The sequence below is a fragment of the Lissotriton helveticus genome, chromosome 3_1, assembly GCF_964261635.1.
Source record: "Lissotriton helveticus chromosome 3_1, aLisHel1.1, whole genome shotgun sequence".
NCBI classification, from domain to species: domain Eukaryota; kingdom Metazoa; phylum Chordata; class Amphibia; order Caudata; family Salamandridae; genus Lissotriton; species Lissotriton helveticus.
Window position 1 is genome coordinate 1198094073 of NC_136061.1, and position 16480 is coordinate 1198110552.

The 16480-nt window shown below is 40.8% G+C and overlaps 1 protein-coding gene across 1 annotated transcript in view; it reads right to left on the bottom strand.

Annotated features, from left to right (window-relative positions):
- The window catches only part of UBASH3B (ubiquitin associated and SH3 domain containing B), a 764382-nt gene that overhangs the window by 145122 nt on the left and 602780 nt on the right, over nucleotides 1-16480 (bottom strand). The window lies entirely within an intron of this gene.

The following is a 16480-nucleotide window of genomic DNA, read 5'->3' on the forward strand; positions in this document are numbered from 1 at the left end:
TCCGATGTAATTATCCGTAAAATTACTCACAATTTCTCAGATGGACGTCTTCTTTCCAAAATGAAGGGAACCAAGGAGAAATTGATGAAATCAACACGCAGCAGGTTCGTTTCTTGTTAAGGATGCTCCGCTCTTTCTGGTACAGAATCTTGAAGGGATCCACATCAAGATGAGGTCTTCACCAGTACTGGCCAGCCAATAAACGTCGCCAAAAATTGTAGTAAATAGCTGGAGACCACAGGTGTACCACAGGAGGTTTATTGTAGGAGAAAAGCATGGAGCAACCTCAACGCAAGCTGGCCAGGCACAAACTGTCACCAACTAGAACACTAGGAGGAGGCAGAGCCATCTACATTCTGGAATGAATGACACAGGTAAGAACTATGGTAGAGCATGGAAATAGAGGAAAGATAAATATACAACAGTAAGCTCATGACGAACTGACCAAAAAGGCAAAAGCTCTTTGTTAATATCTCTGCTGTTACTCTGCCAACCCTTCACCACAAAATCCTTAATCAGAGAAAAAACTTGATCACTAGACTGAGCAGCAACCCAATCATCCAAAGAAACAGCACTTTCACACACCCAGGACACTTTTACACCACCCAAATCCATATGTTCAGTTTGATCTTGTAAAGGCAAACGTGAGAGACAATCTGCAACCTTATTCAAAGACCCAGGAAAATATTGTACAATGAAATTAAACTCCTCTAACCCCTCGCTCCAGCGTTTAAGTCTGGGGGTTAATCTCTCACTTTCCATGCACGAAAATACTTGCATCAAAGGCTTGTGATCAGACCTTACAATAAAAGGAATACCCCACAAATAAAATTTGAAGTGTTTAATGGCCCAAACAACAGCAAGAGCCTCTCTTTCAATGCAAGAATAATTTTCCTCTGCTTTCTTCAGAGCTCTAGAGGCAAAAGCCACAACCCTTTCCACACCATTGTCCACTTGAGAAAGGACCGCACCTAAACCGGATAAACTAGCATCAGTGGAGAGAAGAGTTTTTTTCTTAGTATCAAAATGACCCAAACTAGGCAGTTGACTGATGGTTTGTTTCACTAGTTGAAACGCATTATTGCAACCAATATTCCACTCAAAGTATACGCCTTTTTTGAGAAGGTTTCTAATAGGCTCCACAACAGAGGCGAATTTTTTTATAAATTTAGCATAAAACTCGGCTAGTCCAAGAAATGATCTGACTTGATCCTTGTCATGTGGGGTGGGAGCCTCCGCAATACACTTAGCTAATTCCAACTTGGGCTGAATTCCTTCTCCTGAAATTACATGTCCAAGATAAGTAACCGAAGTCACAGCAATCTTGCATTTTGCTTTGTTTACAGTCAAACCCTTATCAGCCAATCTCAACAAGACCGCTCTTAAAACATTATCATGTTCACAGTTGTCCTTGCCAAAAACTAAAATGTCATCTTGGAAGAAAATGACATTAGAAACATCACCTACCACCAATTTCATAATCCTTTGGAAACAAGCCGCTGCTGAAGCTAAGCCGAAAGGCATCCTAACAAAACGAAACGCTCCAAGGGGAGTGACAAAAGATGTAAGATGTTTTGAGTCATGATGAAGTGGAACCTGGTGATAGGCTGAGGACAAGTCAAGAACAGAGAATATCTTAGCCCCAGATAACATAGTGATGGATTCAGGGATATTGGGTAGGGGTTGTCGGTCCACCCAAATGCATTTGTTTAACCCCCTAAGGTCCACACACATACGAATGCTTTTCCCACCATCCTTGGGGGCCAAAACTACCGGGGCCAACCACTCTGATGACTCAATCTCTTCTATAACATTCAATTCCATAAGTCTAGAAAGTTCCTGTTTAAGAGGGTCAAGCATCATGTTAGGAACCTTCCTAACTTTATATACACAAGGAATTGCATTCCTCTTCAGAATAATCCGATGTTCAAAACCTTTTAGTAAACCTAATTTGTCAGAGGAAACATGAGGAAATTCATCAAAAAAACTGTTAGAATAAGAGATTTGGTCAATAAGCATGACCTGGTCAGAGGGTTTGAGAGCATTAGGATTGAGGATAATGCCTAAATTCCTCTGATGTCTCCATCCTAAAAGGTTGTCGCCCCTGTAAGCAACATAAATTTTGCCAACTGTTTCACGTCCTTTGAAATGAATCCTCATGACAGTATAGCCTGATACTTCAATGCGAGAACCATTATAACTAACCGCATTAATGTCAGGTTTAAACAAATCAATTTTTGGAAAGGTTTTGTTCCAATTTTCATTTCCAATTAAGGTGAAGGGTGAACCAGAGTCTGCTAAAACAATAAAATTTTCTCCACCAATTATCACATTACACTCAGGCATGAAAATAGGATCAGCATCAATGCTGCCATCACTGGTGACACTCGAAACTACCAATCTGGGAGCATCAGGAGAAGATATTGGACATTCAACAGAGTGTACTTTAGAAGTGGATTTGCAAACTCTGGCATAGTGTCCTTTTATACCACATTTGAGACAAGTGGAAGACTTAGCATAACAGTTGGGAAATGAAGAAGAATGGTTAGAACTACCACATCTAAAACATTTGATTTTACTGCGATCAAACGGATTCTTGGACTTAGTGCTTTGCATAACTTTACAGATGCTATCATCTGAGGAAGAGGATTGAGAGGGATTCGTGGGTTGGGTAACCTCATGAATACTGGTGGAACTGGAAGAACTATCAGGAGAAACTTTGTGTTCTTTCATCTCTTTAGCCCAACCAGAAGTATTTTCTATACCCTCCACAATGGCCAAAGCTTCCCTCAGAGAAGGATTTTTCGACAAGAGTTTTTCTTGCACCCTTGAACTGTTCGTGCATCTAACCAATTGATCACGAATCAAGGAATCTGTGAGTTCCCCAAACTCACAGGTACGTGCCAAAGTTTTTAGGGAAGCCACATAATTCCCAACCTTTTCCTTAGATTCCTGTGCCCTCATAAAGAACTTATGTCGCTCTAAAACTACATTGATTCTGGGACCAAATAGTCTTCTAACATTTTTAGAGACATATGAAAAACATCTGTAGGTGAATCACCAGAACCATCATTTATGGGTATTTCATCAATACTGTCATAAATATTGCGACCTTCAACTCCTAAGTTGTGTAATAAGATAGCCTGTTTTCTTACTGCTGAAAATTTCTCACCACCTATTGCTAATAGATATGAATCAAAAAGATTTTTCCATCTTTTCCACGGGAGAATAGGTTCACCTTTCTCACAAAGAAAAGCAGGGGGTTGAGTCATTGAGGAAGACGAACTCATTGTCAAGAAACTGAGAAATATAAAACCAGTGAAACTAAAATATAAATAAATCCAAGTGTGTGTATCACATGAAGAGTAAGAAGAATACACAGTCAGAGTGTGTGTATCACAGAGAAGCTGATACACATAGTAAATCCAAAACAGTCTCGAAACATGCAAAAAACAAGATGCAGGGAAAGTGAGTTTCACCAAATAAGGTGAAAATAAAATCGAAATCCAAAGAAATAAATATACCAACAATCCGGTGAAAAACAATGAAATTCCCCTGTATTTTCCAGAGAAGACGTGCGCTGGGGGTTGCTAAGCAACCGAGAAAGCCAAAATGGCGGCACGTATGCATGTGACGTCACCACGTCCACTCGTCACACGCAACGCCAGCCGGGAGAAGGAACGAGCTACCAGCGCGATGGCAGGGTGCGCGGGGAAGCAGCGCCAATCCAGCGCGTTCCAGGCCGAAGAAGAGGCAGAATGGAGAGCGAGGCAGGTAGGACCGTTGGCGGTCGAAAGAAAACAGTGTAGCTCTAGGACAGCGCGGGCTAAAAAAATCAGAAAAATGGTGAAATGCGCAACGCATGAAAGTTACCTGAGGGGAACAAAGCAGTCGATAGAAATCCAATCTGAGGAAAAGTCTGTATTCCAAAGCAACGTCGAAATGTTGTCTGAAAAAAAAATCAAAAGTCCAAAACGAAGTCCATATAGTCCAAGAAGTCCAAAAGCAAATCCATATAACTCCGAGGTGAAATCCAGTAAATTCCCAATAGGTAAAGTCCAGGGAACTTTTAAATCCGAAACCAACGATTTTTCAAGCCAATTTCAAAAATACGAATAAACGTGGGTTCAGGGTTAAGTGGTGATGTGGCTTGTCCCTTCCAAGCTGCCCAACGTCGCCAGTGTTAAAAAGACTTAGTAACACCAGATGAGTTCCAAAGTAGGCTTTAATGGTAAAAACATCACCAACAGCTCTCAGCAACTCTGCCAGCTCCTCCAGGCTCTAAGACTCATCTGAGCATAGAACCAGAGGGGGAAGAAAAGAATGTACACAAAAAGGAATGGCAGAATGTCATAGTGTCATAGAACAAACCAAAGGAGAGAAGGAAAAGTACATTACAACAGTATGCTCTCCTGTTATTCAATAAATATGTGCCATTGGGCTGGTGTAGACACCTCAGTGAAGTAGATTGACAACCCAAGGATAAGATAGATAAGGAATTGGAGCCACAGCTAAGAACACAAGCAGGGGAGGCCTTAAAGGGAGTATACGCAAACATTAACCAATTGGCCCAATGTAACTCACAGCAAGATAGACCTACAGACACCCAAACAGCTAGTGAGCCCATTATGACTATTGGATCCCCCACCAGTGTATACTGGAGCACCCTTGAATTCGTTTCCTGGAACGTGGCGGGTCTATCAGCCAAATTCCAACACACTGAGTGGTTGGAATATATCAATAGATTTAGTATAATTTGTGTCCAGGAAACCTGGGTAGTGGATCCACGGCAGGTAGAGCAAGGGTTAGTCTCCTAATATGGGTTCACTTGAGTTTGGACGGGGTCTGGAAGGATTTAAAGTGGAAATTGGACTGTATGTTAGCTGTACAGTTTAAAAGTAAGGATTTTATTCTTACTCTAGTCAATTTCTATAACGCGGGAGGATGTAGAGTGGGTGAGCTGGAGGAAAGACTAGGGTTACAGAGAGAGCAAGACCAGGGTGCTACGGCCCCAATGATTTTAATAGCAGGGGATTTTAACTGTCATTTGTGTCCGCAATTGATACCGTTCACTAAAGAGTGGACATCCTGTAATGTAGATGATGGAGCTCATTTTAATCACACGGTGGAAGGAAGGGGACTAGGTAGGGTGCTGAAAAATAATAATATGGAACATACAATGGACCTGTTATCAATTAAATCTAATAAGCAGATTAACCCCACTTTTAAAGGAAGAGGACATACCTCATATATTGATTTCATACTTGTATTGTACCTACTAAAACAGCGAATCTTGGGTTTTTCTATTGATTGTAGTGGTTTCAGTGATCATAACCCACTAACAGTGACGGTGGCAGTGTCAAGTGTTAGTAGGGTAACCAGGAGGAGGGCAGAAGGTATTAGGGAGACGGTTACGGACCAAGGTCCGCGTCTTAAATGGTCAAAACTCAATGGAGATAGTTTTTATAAATCACTTTTGGAAGAGGGGAAACAGCACTTAGAGGTGTGCTTAAACCTAGAGGTTAATGGGCCCCCGCTCATCGAGGCATTCGAAGAGATAGGGCGGCTAGTAGATAGCCTAATGCATATGACAGGGCGGGGTAAGAAGAAGATCGAGCCCAAATGGTTTGAAAGAGGGTGTTCCCTAGCCCAAAAGAATCTAAGAGCTGCCCTCAAACATAAGCCAAGAGACAATCAAAGGGTTATGCACTGTAGATTAACCTATAAACAGGCAGTAAGGCGCCGGAAGAACGCGCTTCAAACCCAAACGTGGGAAGATCTTAGAGGAGCAGCAGAAAGGAGAGACCTTTCCACTTTTTGGTCGATTGCTAATAGACCCTGCTTTCAAGACGGAAATAGCCCAGAGATAGCGTCTAATGTGCCCCCTGAACAGGGGGTGGAACACTTTAGAGGACTATATAATAGGGGGACCACTGAGGCTAAGGAGCAAGAGGCGAACGGGGGGTGGGATTGAAGGGGTAGAATTTACCCTAGAGGAGATTGTGGGGGCATCGAGGGCCTGACTCGGATTAAGGCCCCGGGCCCGGATGGGATCCCGCCGGACCTCTTCCTGAGTAAAGTGGAACTGTGGGGTCCAGTATTAACAAGAGTGATAAATGCGGCTATAGTTTTTGGGTTACCTCACTCATGGTCAACGGCCACAATAGTACCTATTTTTAAAAAGGGGAATAGGGACAGCCCCCAGTGTTATCGCCCCATCTCTTTGATAGATGTAGCAGCTAAAGTGTTGGGCAGGGTTGTCCTGAATTGCCTGATGAGCTGGGAAGAGGAACATCACATTCTCACTGCTGTCCAGTATGGTTTTCGGGCCCGCAGATCCACGTCCGACCAATGCTTAAACTTATATCTATTGGTGACAAAACATACAGTAGCCAATAAGGAAAAAGTTTATTTAGCATTTATGGATCTGGCAGCAGCCTTTGATTGTGTGAATAGGGAAAAGCTGTGGGCCATATTGTCCAATTTAGGGGTAGACGCTCGCCTCATTAAGATCTTAAGAGCCCTCCACTGGAATACATCTGCAAAAGTGAGGTATAATATGGAAGGAGGGAACACTGAGTCCTTCAAGTGCACCAGTGGGGTTAGGCAGGGGTGCATTTTGGCCCCCTTCCTGTTCTCTTTATATATTAATGGCCTAGAAGATTTTTTAACCGGACTAAAAGTGGACTCATCAAGAATAGGAAGCAGACCAATTTCTGTCTTGCTCTATGCAGACGATGCAGTTGGCATGTACCCCACTTGGACTGCAGCCTCTGATAGAAGGGTTCGTAGATTTTATGAATAGCTTAGATTTATCTGCCAACCTGACCAAATCGTATGTTATGGAGGTGGGGCCGAAAAATCGGGGAACATTTTTTTAACTATAAAATAGGTACAGTGAGCTTAGCGAAGGTACCAACCTTTTCATACCTGGGAATTTTATTTGATAGGGTCTTAAATTTTAAATCTTTAATTGAGGAACGTTGTAACAAGTTAGTATCAAGCACAGGGGCAATAATGAATTTTGGTCGCAGATTGGGGCGATGGTCACCTGAGCAGATGCTGACTTTATACAACTCCATTTGTTACGTAAAAGTGGCATACGGGGCAGAATTGTGGGGGATGATGGAGGTATCGAAATTGCAAATAGAGGAAAATAAATACCTGAGAAGGCTCCTCAAAGTCCCCCAGTGTGTACCCTCTCACATTTTACACGAAGAACTGGGCTGTGAGTACCTAGAGGATAGGGTGGGGATCAGGCCCCTCGGTGCATGGTTGGCTAAAAATTTGGGTCAACCCAGAAGCCAGTCTGACAAGACAGATAATTACTGACTGCCTGGGGAGGGAGAAGGGAATGTCTATTCCATGGCTCAAATACGTGAAGCATGGTTTGGAAAGCATCGGGTGTGAGGATCTTTTTCTGACGCCATCCTGCATAACATAACGGGATCAGGTCAGAGTAAAGGAGATGCTTCTCAAACATAAAGCCACTGTTCGAGAAGCTAAAGATAGAAGTAAACAGTTAGTTAAGGCATATGCTGTAGTGAGGTCCTGTAGAGGTCTGGAGCCTTACCTCGCCCTGATACATAACGCCCAGGACAGATTTCTATTCACACGTTTTAGGCTCAATCTTTTACATCATTTATTAGCCGAGACGGTGGGTTTTACCAACTTAGTTGAGTCAAAGGGTCTCTGTGGCTGCGATCATCGATCTCCGTAGGACACCCTCCATTTTGTATTAATATGCTCATTTTATTTAATGCCCAGGCGTCGCTTTTTAATACACTTGTTTAAAAAGGCCAATCTTAGACGTGTGAATGAAGCTCTCGTATTTTTACAATTGGCCAAAGAGCCCGTGACTTTATACAGTGTGACAAATTTTTTAAGAGCAGCAGTGAAACTAAGAGACACCAGAGGAATTTGTTGAGCAAACATTATCACAATCATGATAGAAAGGCGGAGGGGAGAATGTTTGTTCCATATATGATTTGTGTTTAATAGTACTGTATCTCTTCTGAAGATCTCTTTTAACTATATATGTTTGTATTTTTTATATACTGTACTTTTAAGGTGTTAATGAGAAATGCCGAATAAAGAACAAAGAATTAATCGAGTTTCTTCTCTATTTTTAATAACGCTGCTTTCGTATTTTTGTAAATAGATTTAAATCTAATTAGTTTTGTTATGGTTAGAGGTGAGCAAGGCAAGGGGATTAAGATTATCAAGAATAGCTTTTGCGACTTCTATCCATAAAGGAGTATAATTGAGGCGAGGCAAAATCCAATAAGAAACTTGTTTTGCCAGAAATGTTGTTTGGTATATTTTAAAATCTGCTAAATTGACTCCTCCTAAGCATTTGTCCAGCTTTAGTTTTTTAAGTCCAGTTCGAGCTTTATTGCCTTTCCATATACATTTTGATAAAAGGATGTCAAGTTTATGATGAAAGTCTTCTGTTAGGATACGTGGGAGCATGTTGATTAGATAATTAATTAAGGGTGTAATCATCATCTTTATTATTTCAATTCTCCCCCACCACACGATAAATTTTGGAGACCATTTATCTAGAAGCTTTTTAGTTTTCTCCAACTTGTATTTTCATTATGATGTAGTATATCATTTATATTACTACTGCATTCTATACCAAGGTATTTTATATATCCCGGTTGCCACGCAAGACCTGAATTGCCTAAAATGTCTCTGGTACAATGAACATTTAGAGGTTTTACCTCCAATGTGTCCCTAGTTAGTTTGGATCCTGAGTGTATGGAATATTTCCCTATTGTTAGGAAAAGTGCTTCAATTGAAGGACCCAGGTATCAGTTACTATTAATATATCATCTGCATAAGCGGCTAACTTAACTTGAGTATTGTTATACCCTACTCTTTTTATATCTGTGTTCAGTTTGATGTCTTCTATTAAAGGTTCCAGAGCTAGTAGGAAAAGGGATGGTGAAATTGGACAACCTTGTCTTGTACCTTGTTGGAGAGTGAAAGACTCCGATAGTGAATCGTTGATCGCGATGTGTGCTGTAGGCGTCAGGTATAGGGCCATGACCATATTTATGTAGCGTTCCCCCAAGTTAAATGAGTACATGCACTGTTTTAAAAATGACCATTAAACCCTGTCAAACGCCTTTTCAGCATCCAAAGTAATCGCTATTGAAGAATCAAGTTTAATAGATGCATTTTAAGCACATGGCATAACAGACTGGTATAATCGTTCGACATGCAGTTTTTAAGAAAGCCAACTTGTAAGTTACTTATCAAATGTAGGAGAACTGCGTTGAGTCTTGTGGCTAAAATGTTCGCATACATTTTACAGTCGACATTGATGAGAGATATTGGTCTATAATTTTTGGGTAATAGGGGATCCTTCCCTTCTTTAGGGATAACAATAATGTTATGGAGTTTGTCATACGACCTTTATTTGCTATATTATCAAATACTTTTAACATAGTCGGTTGCAGTAAGTCTGTAAATGTCTTATAAAAAGTGGCTGTGAAACCGTCAGGTCCCAGAGCCTTATTATCTTTCAAGGATTTAATAGATTTTGTCACTTCTAGCGTGCTTATTAGTTTCCTTATAGTTAATTTATCTGTTTCGTTCAGTTCGTTCAGGTATTGGGTGTCATCATCTGATTTAAATTTGTGATTGTTTTTATACAGGTCTTCATAGAAGGTTTTAAAGGTATTTAAGATATCTTTTTGTTTAGTATGCGTTTGATTATTGGTATCTTTAATAGACGAGATAACATTTTGGTTCTGTTTGTGCTTAAGATAGGAAGCTAACATTTTACCCGCTCAGTTGGCTTCGCAGAGTTTAAGGGTCTTAAATTTATTTATCCATACTCCTGCACATTTACTCAGAATTTTGTTGTATTCAAATTTTTTTGTGTTAGGAGGTTACGAATATTATTATCATTTAGCGAATTGGCGTGTGAGGTCTCTAGCTGTTTGATTTCGTGTTCTAACTTAACTAACTCAGAATTAAAGTTTTTATTGATTTTTGTTTTAATTTCGATGATAACTCCCCTAATGGTTGACTTCAGTGCGTCCCAGAGGGTGTTTACATTTGTCTCAAGAAGATTGTTATGTTTAAGATAATCTGTGATTGCCTCTTCAATTTTTTTTCTGTCGTCAGTGTCTAATAGGACATCATTATTAAAACGCCATCTTTTGGGCGAAAGTTCATTATGACTGCCAGCTAATTTAACATTGATACATGAATGGTCGATACTAACTTGGGCGAGATGTCTGTTTGATCCATTAGGTGTGTGAATGAACCGGATATAAGTATGTAGTCTATTCTGGTGTACGAGTTATGTGGGGCAGGGAAAAAAGTGTAATCCATAGAGTCTGTGTGTTGAAGGCATCGTTGAGGTTATACTTAGTACATATTCCTTGGACTATGCTGTGCGATCTTGTAACGTGATATTTACATGTGGATTGGCGATCAATTACTGCATCTAATGGGATGTTGAAGTCGCCACCAACTATGATGAGACCATCCTGGGGGAGATTTTCTATGGTGCTTGAAATACCCTCCCAAAAGTTGGGATCATCAGTGTTAGGGCTGTATATGTTTACGACATGTATGGAGTCTTCCCCTTTCTTCAGGTGTGTAACCGATAGTCTCCCTTCATTGTCATGTGATTGTGATTCAAGGGAAATATTGGCTTTTCTTGCTATAAGGGTGATTACTCCCTTCTTTTGATAGTCCGCTGGCGAGCATGAAACCTTTGATATCGATTTATGCTTAATAAGCGCAGCATCTTCCCCAGATAACTTTGTTTCTTGTAATAGTATAATATCCCCTTTAGATTAGACTAGGTAGTCAAAAACTTTCTGGCATTTGATTGGGTGGTTAAGCTCTTTCACATTTAAAGAGAAGGCGTTGAGATCTTCTGTAATATTATATGTTTTAGTTTTAGTCATTACATATGTATGCGAAGATAAACTGATATGGTCTCATGTGGGTTTTGTATGGTGTGTTAAGTAATGGCATATCAGGTAGATTGTCCAAGTGACCATTAGATGTATAAAGATTACCTGTATTGAATGCAAATATTATAATAGTGCTGACAGCATTTATGTAATAAGCAGTGCATAGGAACTCTTGTCTAATATGGAAAAAATGTAATAATAAGTGCAATTAGATGCATGACAGAAGCGGTAATGAAGAGAAAGAAAAATATAAAGAGAGAAAAAATAAGGATAATAAACAACTGAGAATACCCAAGATACAATGCAAAAAGAAAACATTCACACTGCAAAGCTTGGGGATCCACAAAAGCCCTTCCCACTCCCTCCATGCTCCCCTCCCAAACCTGCAAACCTCGAATGTCGGAGGTGCGACGGCAGGAGTGTCAATCTGTCAATCGGAGAATACTTAGCCTAATATGGTTTAACCTGCCGGAGTATGTCATGTTAATAAACAGGCTATATGTTATAGGACAGAGGTGTGTGCTTCAGTAACTAAACACATATATACTCTGACATATATGACAGTTATAAGGTGTCTGGAGTGGCAAACAACAGACAATTAAAATGAAATTAATGTTGCTACGATACACCAGGCAATTGCTTGCCACGTAATTTATCACAGTTAGGTGTTTTTTGTTGATATTATGCCAGTGCGTAAAATTCCATACAAAAATACCAACATGTGACATGAATGTCTGCGCTACTGCTTTATATTAAACTGCAAGCACTATCTGGTGTAGGCGAGGAAGCGTTTTTGAAATGCTACTGTCAGTTGCCTTAAAGCCGGTCAGGCCCCCTAAGATAGGCTGATACATTATTGAAAATATCCTCCTTATCTATCCTATAACACAGCTCAGTCACATCTGTAATACTACACATCATGTATGACTCAGAGAAGCCATAGCCACCAAGCTCAAATAGAAGTGTATATTGTACAAGACAAAAGCAAGTGGATTACAGTGCCCCCCCGAGCAATTGCAGAGAGAGTCCTCCTCTCTTAACCGTTTTGTTTTAAGAGATATGACCTTGTTGGGAATATTCCTAGTCTAAACATAATATATACCCACCTTCTTTGATTTGGCTATGTTTTATTCAAGTTATCCTTAAACCCCATATCAGTCCTAGAAATCAAATAAGAATCAATTAGGCCTGCAAATAAGAATCTATTAGGCCATCAGAAACGATCAGGCCATAAGAATATGTTAGGCCATAAGAATCTATGAGGCCTACAAATCTATTAGGCCCTACAAGAATCTATTACGCCAAAACCTATCTGTTATATTTGATCTATGTCTCTTTTCCCTGGCTGCGATTTCCCTGTGGTTCACATGGTGTCATTACTAGAATTCTTGGTGACATCGTGGAATGTTGGGGGCTTGGCCTGTGTGTTAACTGGCAGTTGGTAGTAGGCAGGCTGAGCGACAGGGAAGTCACTCCTGGTGGGGTTTTTACCTTTACATCTTAAGAACTTAACCTGCAACTCAACTTGAATAAAACTATCCTATTTTTACACCTGGCTCAGAGGATCTTTTGTGTATAACATTTTGGCGATGCTGGAGAAACCTACAACCGAAAGGAAAGAGCCTATAGACAAGAGAACCTACAGCGTGCACAAAACAGAAAGAAATAAGGAACCTACAAAAGAGAAAAGAAACTGGAACTACAGAAAAGAAACGCCTTGCTCAAACCCCACCAGTGTCCATTGCCATCTGGACAGCCTTCAGCCTAGTTATTTATTGTAGATTTGACCTGGATTGGCCTTTAAGGTGTAAGTACAGCGAGACGGCGATTTCCCAAGAGTGAATGGCCATTGGTGTCAGATTGCCACCGTGACATCTTGCGGTGAGCAACTTTTATTAGAGGACTTTTAACGGACCCACGGAGAGCATCGCTCAGTACACGCCATTGGATTGGTGAGTGTTTTGAGCTTACTGGAAACCCGTGCACCACAGGGCAGAGTGTGCGTAAATGACTTCCATTAAGTGCGGCACCCGTTTGGCTGAGAAGGTTTTATTTTTTCTTCTGAAACGCCATGCCTAGGATTTGACTATGTCAGTTGGCCGTTGAGGTGCGTGATTTTTAAACGGCTCGTCACGAGATGCCAGCGGCCTGCGCGTGAAGGACACTGTGTGTGCAGTCGTACCTGATACTGCGTTCCCATACTGTTACTGTGACGACGGATTGTCTCGTGGAGGCGCTTTGGTATCTGATGCTGCTGAGACACGTTATGCCGCTTAAACGTGTCGTGAGCCAGCCGGCACGGCGTACTTTACTTGCAGCCATTTTGTTGTTGGTTGTGGATGATATTACTAAACTAAGGATCAGGTTTTTTTTTTACGTTGCCAACCACGCGTCGTCTCTTCTGTGCCGATAGTCAATGGACATGCTGTTATTTCATTGAAGAGTGCTGGTGATTGCCTACATTAAAGGAATAAATGGATTTTGCTAACGGATCGAGTGCCAGCAACGAGAGCTGCATGTCAGCTAGAAACTTTGGAAGGTCGTGTTATCCTTGTTTAAAACATTGAACATTGAGCTTTACTGAAGTATCGGGTGTGATTCACAAGAGTTTCAAGTGACGTCAAGGAACTCGGGTGAGAGATCGCTCACCGGAGCAAGACACATTTTATTTCTTATTTATTTCCAATTCTTTTGTTGTGATATTGTGTTGTGGTGTGACTGCAGGGTTTTAAGTTTTTGTCATTAGGGAGGTATTATGTCCTCATTATATGTATCCTGCACTTTCCATACTCAAATTGTGTCTGCTTTCTGGTAACCTGTTATGGTTATGTTGGGCTGGTGGGTGCTAAGTTTCCATAGTTGTTGCATGATAATATGTTTCATTGAGTGGTGATTACCTGTTATATATAGGTTATGGAGCAGTTTTTGTCCCAATATTGGTTCACAAGATGATATGTATCCTGTTACATATTGGTTATGGAGTGATAAGTGCTCCAATTTTTCTTCACAGGGTGATATGTACCCTGTTACATGTTTGGTTGTGGGGCAATGTGTGCCCCAATTTTAGTTCACAGGGTGGTGTGTACCCTGTTACATGTTTGATTGTGGGCCTATGTGTGTCCCAATGATGGTTCACGGGGTGATGTGTACCCTGTTACGGAGCGAAAAGTACTCCAATTTAGTTCACGAGGTCGTGCGTACCCTGTTACATGTTTAGTGGCGGAGCAAAATGTACTCCAATTTTAGTTCACAGGGTGGTGTGTACCCTGTTACATGTTTGGTGGCGGAGCAGAATGTACTCCGGTTTTAGTTCACGGGGTGGTGAGTAGCCTGTTAAACATATGTGGTGACGGAGCAGAAAGTTCTCCAATTTTAGTTCACAGGGTGGTGTGTACCCTGTTACATGTTTGGTGGCGGAGCAGAATGTACTCCGGTTTTAGTTCATGGGGTGGTGTGTGCCCTGTTACATATGTGGTGACGGAGAAGAAAGTACTACATTTTAGTTCACGGGGTGGTTTGTACCCTGTTACATATAGCTTGTGGGGCATTCTTTGTCCCAATATTAGTCCTCAAGGTGGTTATGTTGTGTTGTGTTTCCCAAGGGAGGGGGATGGACTAATTATCTGAGAATGTAATGTCAATATTTTCTTTTGCAATGTAAATGCTTTATTTTCAGAAAGTATGGTGTACATTGATGTTGATGTGTACACTGATGTTGATGTTGCTTACTCTAATTTCACTTTTGTAATTTGCCTAAAGAAAGGAGATGTGTTATATTTGATCTATGTCTCTTTTCCCTGGCTGGGATTTCCCTGTGGCTCACATGGTGTCATTGCTAGAATTCTTGGTGACATCGTGGAACGTTGGGGGCTTGGCCTGTGTGTTAACTGGCAGTTGGTGGCAGGCAGGCTGAGCGACAGGGAAGTCACTCCTGGTGGGGTTTTTACCTTTACATCTTAAGAACTTAACCTGCAACTCAACTTGAATAAAACTATCCTATTTATACACCTGGCTCAGAGGATCTTTTGTGTATAACACTATCTTTGTTTGCTTGTGTTGTGTTCTTGTTCAGAGAGTACTTAGCTTGGCTTAGTGGGCACAACCAGATGGCCTGGAATATGCCCTGATTGATTAGCTGTGACTTAATGCATGTGTTCCACTCAACAGCTTTGAATTCTCCTTTAGCTACTTGTTGATAATGCATGTATGTGCACCACACATAATTTACTGCTGAAGTATTTTTAATTTAGCGATCCCACGGCGGTAGATGCAGATGAATGGCTTTCATGCACAAACTATGTTTTCAATGTGGAGTTTCTTATGCAAGATTCACTAATTCTTCACTAGTTCTTCACAATTTCAACCTTAGATCATTATATGCTCTCAAAATCAAGATATAAAGTTCAGTTCGGTCTTGGGCCATGTTGGTTTTGATATTTTGTTTTTAATATTCAAATTCAGCTCATGATGACTTCACTAGAACTGGCCTAAATGATCTTTTTCTAAAATCCTTAATATGAAAATGGTTATGTAGATTGTTCAGAACTGTTATTAAATGTCCCCCCTCAAATTCTCTCTATTTTAAAAATGTCAGATCAACACAGCAAATGTCTGAGCAAATACACGCTTTTTGCATATAATGGGCTTGATGAACAAAGAATTTTGCAGGTTTAAGATTATGTTAAGTCAGAACCTAACTCCAGGAAGCAGGCCTGAATGATTTAATATTGCTTAAGCCTGGATGAAACCTTCATGCCTATTTTATGACAAACGTTTTAAAAATGAATACTCAGAAATATGTAAGTCTAAAACAAGTTTCAACCTGGCATATTTCTGACAGTCTCAGTGAACTGTGGCCAATGTGAGGGGCGGCTAGTTCGGTTATGGGAAACTGAACTGGTGATATTGATACAATTTTGGATTTCCATGAGAGTTATACAGAATGTAAATGTAAATGTAAATTGATACTTGTATAGCGCACTACTCACCCGCAAGGGTCTCAAGGAGCTTGTACGAATACTGCTGTGGAACCCATCCTGGCTTTCCCTGTGAGGTGTCCACTCCTGGGCACCCCCAAGGTGGAGGCCAGGCATCCTTAGCGTTGTGGGGGCCGTTGTGGAGATTAAGCAAGCTATTGCCCAGAGTTGCAGAGTGGGACTCCATGATTGGAATAGGCACCGAGGCGATAATTATCAGGTCCGTGGAATTTTGAGCCCAAGACCCGCTGAGGCGGGAATTGAACCCTGTTCCCGGGCTAGACCTCTGCATCAGGGTCTGCCGCTCTAACCATTGAGCCACACTTCAGAAGAATACGGAACAATAAAACGCAGAACAACAGTGAGTATGAGCGATAGTGGTACAGATCAAAGGCTCTTTTGGGCTTCTTTGCAGATTTTAGAAAACTATTGGAGAGATTTGAAGAAAAATATAATATATTTCGTTAATTGTGCTAATTTTAGATTCTATGCTAAGCAAATAACTATGAGAATAATGTTTATTTGTATTCATTTGTCTGACCTACTTTAAAGTAGCTGTAT